Source organism: Limulus polyphemus, unplaced genomic scaffold (assembly GCF_000517525.1).
Source record: "Limulus polyphemus unplaced genomic scaffold, Limulus_polyphemus-2.1.2 Scaffold666, whole genome shotgun sequence".
Classification (NCBI taxonomy): domain Eukaryota; kingdom Metazoa; phylum Arthropoda; class Merostomata; order Xiphosura; family Limulidae; genus Limulus; species Limulus polyphemus.
The window spans coordinates 436,286-444,314 of record NW_013666276.1 but is presented as its reverse complement, the minus strand read 5'-3'; the positions used below and the strand labels follow the sequence as shown (position 1 = coordinate 444,314).

General features: G+C 38.9%; 1 pseudogene; it reads right to left on the bottom strand.

Moving 5' to 3' along the window:
• LOC106459830 overlaps positions 1-8,029 on the bottom strand; it is a 180,007-nt pseudogene that overhangs the window by 21,678 nt on the left and 150,300 nt on the right.

Genomic DNA, 8,029 nt, shown 5'->3' with positions numbered 1-8,029 from the left:
AGATGTCTCTGTACATGTATTCTGCCATATAGTTGTATAAAATGCACTGTATTCCACTAGAACCATATTTAAATGATCGGTAATACCAACCCCAAAAAATTCCTGTAGAAGTTAACATTTTTTTTATCTGAAGATGAATTTTCGATAGATATTCACTTATGTATTTGCCTATGAGAGTTGTACACCAATAGCACTGACCTAACTCCCATCTAAATATCATGTTTAATATGAACTTTACTAGCACATGATGACATCAGCATGCAATGATAGCCCTCCACCAACAGAAGGGCAACCCAACCTTCTTGTGTAGTAACTCTTGCACTTGGAATAAGTTCAGTCTCAGGTGAGGCAAGAAGAGAGTGAACCAAAAGTGGGGAGGATGAGTGGGAAGGTGTGAGAGGTATCCATCAGAAATGCATTTTCAATTAAGGGAATTGTTCACTTCTGAGATGACAGTTCACCTCTTTATACAGAATAATTACAATCTCACACTGAAATGGTAGAGGGGCCAGTGCAAACATTAAACTTAGATGAACTCTCCTTAGAAAATGCCTGAAGGTAAAGCCCAAGGAGTGTGACACCCAATGGCTGTGGTTCCATAGGGGCACACCCAAAGGAGACACATCTTGCCTCCACCAGGTTATACTCTTCATCTGGCAAGAAACTGAGGGAAAAGCAAAAGAGCCCCAAGTGTCACAGGGTTTGAAAGAATTTTAGCATGACTTGATGGCTGATATAAGAAACGACAATGAAATTATCAGAGTGGATCATGACCAACCAATTCATGAAAAGAGCGAGGAAATGGGGAAGATGCCTGATGAACTGCAGGGAGTTCAAATATATTGATGTGGAGTGAAAGCTCCTCTGAAGCCCACACACCTGAAGTCATGTCGTTGTTCAAAAATGCACCCCAGCCCAACAGGGAAGCATCTGTGAAAAGTTGGAGATCTGGTCAAACCACCAAGAGAAGTGCTAAAGATGAGGAAAAGGGAGGATCACAATTGAAGAAACTAGATCTCAAGAAAGGTTTCACTGATCCTTTAATGTCCACTGGAGGAGGCATGTGTGTGTGCAGCCTAAAGGAATGAGTGGTTTTAGAGAAGCCAGAATCCTCAAAATTGTAAGAGCCTTGTGGCAGGGTCTAAATGAGAAGCATAACTGGTAAACAAGACATTCCACTGCTCATAGATGAAGTGGTGAAGGCTAAGCCTGACTGTGATGAAAGTTGAAGAACATGCTCAGATGTAGCAAACATTGGGTAGGCATAATAAAAGATTAGGAATGCTTGAATAACAAGCCCAGCTGAGCATACTCCTGCAGAAGAATGTAGGTACAGGAGAAGAAGGCCTTCTGAGAAGGGTTAATAAAAAGCCAATCACACATGTAATAATGGATCCTCAGCCCTAATGCTTCAACATGGTGGGTAAATGTCCCCATGACTCGATTGAAGATGGCAAACATAATGCCAAAAGGAAAAGTACACAACTGGAAGACTCAATACTAATGGACGAAGCATAGAAAATGTCTAGAGATTGGGGCAATAGGAATATCTAATAAAAGCATCTTATACATCAACCTTGGTCATCCACAGACTGGGTGAAAATGACCAATGGAAAGACAAGAAACCCTCCATCCAGAACCTTATGATGACTATAAATTTGAGAGAAAACAAGACAATAACCAGACACCAATTCCCAGTTTTTTGGGGGACCACAGAGAGATGAGAGTAATTTCCTGGAATAAGGGTAAATGCCCTATCAATTAAGTTATTTGCCAAGAGATCAGATACTACATCCTCGTGATTCTGAAGATAAACAGGTTCAAGAGGAGGAAAGGAAACAAGAAAATGAGAGGAAGAGAAGTGGAGAGACACACCTGAAGAATCCATCTATTGGCCGAAAATGGAGACCAAAGGCTGGCAATGAATCTGACATTAGGAAGATGGAATGAGAAGAGGAAATATGGATTTAACAGACTTATGATCGGGAACAGAAAAGCAAGGTTGAGAGAGATGAGAGAAACCAAAGAAGAGAAAGAAGACTGATGCTGGTCCTCCTCAGCCCGGGTCTCCAGTGTGAAAGGAACACTCAAAGACATCATAACAAAGAAAACAAGCCCAACAAATATCACTCAGATAAGAATCAGGCAGGCAAACATTATTTAAAAGAGAATCTTGACCCAACTTTCCCCAACAGTATAAGAATCAAGAAAGGAGGGATAGAGAAGAAAGAATTTGGGCTAAAATAGTAAAAAGGAGAGAATGTACCTCTTCATAAAACATTTAAGGCGCATGATAAAGTGCCTCAAAAATAAGGTTAAAGGACTAGAGGTAACATAGGTGGGTGGTAAAAAGAAAATGAAAGTGTGAAAACTGAGCAATAGAAAGTGAAATAGAAGTTAAAGAGTCTACCCTTCAAGCAGGTAAAAGATGTGAAAGACTGAGAATCAAAGAAAGAAAATGGGGAATGACTGTAAGCAAGGACAAAAGAGTCGAGTAGGTGAGATGGATGAGGATGTATGGGTGCACAGTTATTCAAGAAACAAGTACATGAATCTTAATATCAGGCAAAGGAAAGATTAGAGTAACTGTGAAAATGGGTTTCATGTAGTAAAGAATGGGAGGAATCAAAAGACACTGGAGAAAAAATAAGAAAATACCTTCAAAATCATGTCAAGAAAGAAATTATAATGATTTTCTTCCACAGATAGAACAGTACCTAGAGCAAACTCTGGTGGGGGAAACAGCTGGTCAAAATCGTTGTCATCCTGGTCATATTCAAACTTAGAAGAAGGAATGTCAGTCAAAAGAATGGAGTTACAATTTTCCTACATAAAAATATATTTCTGATAGATACTACTTCTCACAGTTACAACTAATCTCTATTTAACTGCCTTTTAGTGCACAAATTTTCCCTCACTCCTAGCCTTGAATTCCACCTAATTCCATGTGCATAACATGTGGTTTTGCTGCATTTAAGTAAGCAAATTAGCATGCGACAACCCTTCACCAACAGGAGTGTGACACACCCTTTTATACCTGCTAATTCCCTCTATACAGTTGAACCCAATCTTCATTCCGAGATTAGGCATGAAAAACAACAACAGAAGTGGGGAGGATGGGTGGGAAGAGTGAGAGGATGTATCTGACGAAAATATAATTTCATTGAAAGAAAAATATTAACTTCTGATGTGATTACTTACCTCCTTTCACAGTTACAGCTAGAATCCCACATTAAGCAAGTGGAGAGACAACAGTGTAAAATTACCTAGATGAGCACTCTTCAAAAGCATTTCTATGTAAAGAAAACACACCTGTGGGAAACCACACCATATGTGAACCAGGTATACTCTTTGCCCAAGTGGAGCCAACTGGTCTAGTGTCACAAACAAAGAGCAGAACAAGTTAACCATTTCCATTACAAAAGGAAGAGGAATGTGGGTAGACTGGCTAGGGTGCATCAGACCATAGGTGGGAGGTCAACTCTAATACAGACCAGTAGCACCAGGAGGAACTCAACTGGCCCCTGGAAGAAGGAAGGTCCTCAACCATTTCTCTCAGGTATACAAATCAGAAGGATAGAGGAACCACCATTCAAAGAACCTAAACCAACGTGTGTGTAAATCCAACACACTCTGGAACAACTAACACCAGGAATATACATTCAGATGATGTCAGGGAGGTGGAAATGCAATATGGAGGGCCAATTTCAGTTCAAAACCAATGTAACATTCAGTCCACATTAGAAGGAAGTCCCAGTCCACTCACCTGTGAAGACATATGTTGACTGGCCAGCTCCAACCAAAACTAATCACCCAGGAACCGACCTCCAGGTGGTGAAAGGAGAAAGGGTTCCCAGCTGAAAGGGTGAACTGTAACATAGACAGAAATAACCAGTGCAGACCTGCAGGGTTTAGCATAAAACATCAGACCCATGGCAAGAAGATAGTCATGCCTTCTAAACAGGCAGAACACCACTGCCCTACTCTCGACTGAGTGGAATTGTACACACTCAGGAGGATTCCTTCATGGTTCATCACCCCCAGCAGATAGGAGCTGGCACGTGGTAAGGACTCCTACACTCCAATGAAGAATGAAGGAAGGGGAGAAATGAATTGGCAAGTCTTGAGGAACTCCTCACCAGAGAAAGTACAATGGAGGACCACAAAACCTTATATTGAAAATCAGATGATTTCTGATTCCAATAATCAAAGGAATGTTGGAGAAATTGATAAGCGTGATTTTCGTGGATGAAAAGTAGAGAATGGTGTGAAGCCTGAGCAATAGAGGTGAAGATAAACGTCTGACACATCAAACCTCGTCATCCAAAGTCCCAAAAGAATAATCCATCTGAGAGACAGGTAGGATTCCATGGTAAAACGAGGCATGTCGAGGCATCAATTCTGATGGGAAAAGTCGATAACAGGGCATAAATTCCCGGTCCTCTCGGAGATTACAAAAAGTTGGGAATAAAATCCTTGAAGAACAGGAAAAACCCATTTGATGGTACCCTTGAAGAGAAGATTCTGAATTGCTGCTCAAAGATACTGGCTGGAAATGGAATCTTGGGAGGGGAAGGAACTGGTATAAGGATAAGGGAGGGGGTGAGAAAAAAAGAAGGGAGAGGCCATCAAACAAAACCCAAATGACCCAAGATAGGTGGCAAGGTTCTCCCACACCCTTGAGAAATAAGCTAGACCAGTCCCCACAGGGTAGTCAAATGTACTACTGACACCTAGTAGGACGTCGATGAACAATGGTATGACATGTAGACATGGTTTGTGAAAGAGGAATTGGTAAAAAAAAGAAGGAAGAGGATGAGAAATGGGGATGGAGGAGGTTGGCACAAACTGGATGTAAGTGAAAATACAGAAGTATGTAATCTGAAGAATTCCACATGAGACACCAAAGTGTGGCAATAACCAAACACCATAGATTGAAGAAAAGGGGCTACACAAAGAACCCTCAAAGAAGAGGGGGAAGATGCACATGTGATAATAATGCATTCCAACCCATGCAGTCCCAGCAGAACAGAAGCCAAGCGTGAAGAGACAGGGCATAAGAAAACAAACTGGACAATGTTGTCACAGACAAACACAGGGAATATTCATTCTCATTTATGGATCTTCAGGCATGAACAGAAAAGTTATGTATATAGACACGTGAGTCTATTGCATCTCTCAGTGGGTGCCACAGACAAAGACAAAACATACCTGAAAATGAAGTCCAGAAAGGAAGACAAAGACCAAATCACTTTTAAAGGCAAAGAAAGTGACTTTACACCAAAGGAAGGGGGGAAAGGCTGTCCAAAACCATGTCATCTGATCAAAATCTTAAGGCAGTGGCATAATCTCCTGTTGAACAGGAAACCTCTTGGCCTGCATGACAGAAAACATCTCCTGACAAACAATCACTAAGATCCCCTCTGTCAATAATGCTGTCTCCACAGCTGTCATCATAGGTTGGTAATTGTCAGTACTATCAACAGCCATCGCCGTCATGATAGTAAATTGTGAATTCAGAAAATAATGACAATCTTGAAATCGAGTGAGCAAAAGAATTAATAATCAAAATGAAATCTGACACAGACATGGATTCGAAAAACAAAACTTTGAATGTAAAAAGCAATGTAAAAAATGCACTGAAGTAAAAAGCAGCACTTAGTATTAACACAGTCATGCCAAGTCAATAAGTGAAGACTGGGTTCAGTTGCATAGATGGAGTCAGCTGCAATAAGAGGGTGTGTTACATTCCTATTGATGGAAGGTTGTAACATGCTAAATTATATGCTTAAGTGCAGCTGAACTACATGGTATACATGTGAAATTAGGTGGGAGTTCAAGGCTATTGGTGAGCAAAAATTTGAGCACTAGAGGGCAGTTAAATCTAAAACAGCTGTGAGAAGAGGTAAGGAATCACCTCCGGAAGGAAAAGGCCCATCTACATGAGGGATCTCACAACACGTTCAACAATGGCAATCATGTTTTCCACAGACAACGAGCTTCCAGTAGACTCAGGTCCCATGTTAGTAGCATCATCACCATCACAGGATGAAGTAGAAGTTATCATCACTCGAAAATTCATAATGAGTGAGCAGTAAAATGTTTCTTTGTTTTTCGTGATGAAAGAAACCAGTTAAACTTGAGTGAAATTTAAGTTTCATTAACCATCACAAGTCTCATGAAATTAAATAATAAGTTTAAAAAACAAGTCTGTTTGAGACAATGCCAAGGAAAAGAATGAAGTTATTTTGAGTGCAAATGCTTAGGTGGAGTTACTGTACAAGGAGGTTATGTTGCCCTCTTGCTAGTGGAAGCCTATTGTCTAATGATGATATCATCATGCACAAGGACAATTCATGTTAAACACGTGATTTTTAGGTGAGAGTTAGTTCAAGACATATGTGTGAGGGATCAAGCTATTCTGTGTGAGACAATGCCAAGGAAAAGAATGAAGTTATTTTGGGTGCAAATGCTTAGGTGGAGTTACTGTACAAGGAGGTTATGTTGCCCTCTTGCTAGTGGAAGCCTATTGTCTAATGATGATATCATCATGCACAAGCACAATTCATGTTAAACACGCGATTTTTAGGTGGGAGTTAGTTCAAGACAGATGTGTGAGGGATCAAGCTATTCTGTGTGAAGTGGTGAGATATCACTTCAGAATTCAACATAGTTGTGGTGAATTCACAAAAAAAACCTAATACAGTAGGAAGTTTAATTACATTTATATATATATATATATATATATATGACATCTTTATCTGTTTCAACAAATTCAGTCAATTCACAATCGTGTCATACAGACTATAACATGACAAATTTTTTCAAGAAAACCATTTGCCATCTTTATATGAATACAATAACTGAAGTCAATCATTAAGGACTAAACATAGCCTTGGTTTCGTGATTTAAATGCCATGACAGAATGATTTATCTTCAGTAATATCAATTAAAGTTATCTTTATATAATGAAAAATATATATTGTACATTTTTTATAAGCTGAGAATATCAATTTACCATAATAAATGATAAGAATCTACGTTTGAATGGTATTATAATTTTAGTGAACTTTGAAATGTGCCTAGTCTACGTGAGTATATAAATTTTCTATATCATAGGACTGTAATAATACATATACAAGTAACATATGACAACATACCAATGTGAGACTACTAATCATGATCAAGGTGACTACCAATGTCTCAAAGTACTTATTCTCCACCAGGTGAAAACATTTCGACCTAAGCTTGAACCAAAATTGCCAGTAAGGAGAATCTTCTGAGCCTGCACACCAAGGGAAGCGTACATAACAATTGTCGGGGCAACAATCCATAGGTTCTTCTGGTTCTTCTACTTCATCTTCTCCAGTAGCTTCTGCATTCCCTGAGTCAACAGCTTCAGCATCTGGATTTTCTTCTGTATGCTCAAGGATGCCTACCCAAACATAATATATATACACTACAGCAAGCAGCTTCCTCTATGCCAATACATCTTATGATTTTTCAGCATAGATAGTTCAATACATAGATTACTTATCAAAACATAAAATGTGAAAAAAAAATTAAACATCTTCCTAAATAGAGTTCCTATCATTAAATAATTATCTTTAATTTTTTACACCTAAACTACAAAAGACAAAGTATTCTGATAATGCAAACCTCCTACATAAAATGGCTTTTATTTTTAGCAATTTTTAAAAAACTATTTTTGTAGAAATCCTATAGATGAATGTAAGAGTGTAGTGTTGGTGTATCTGGATTTTCAGAAAGCATTTGACAAGATGCTACGTAAAAAGCTTGTAAAAAAACTAGATCTTTAGGTGTGTGGGATAAGTTATCAAATTGGATAGAAGAGTGGCTGGATAGAATAAAGCAGAAAGTTGTGACAAATATCACAAGTGGGGTACCACAGGGCTCAGTCTTTGAACCTTTGCTCTTTTTGATTTACATCAATGACATAAATGAAGGAATAGTCAATAAGTTACTTAAACTTGCAGATGATATTAATGTCTTGGGTGTTGCTAGCTGT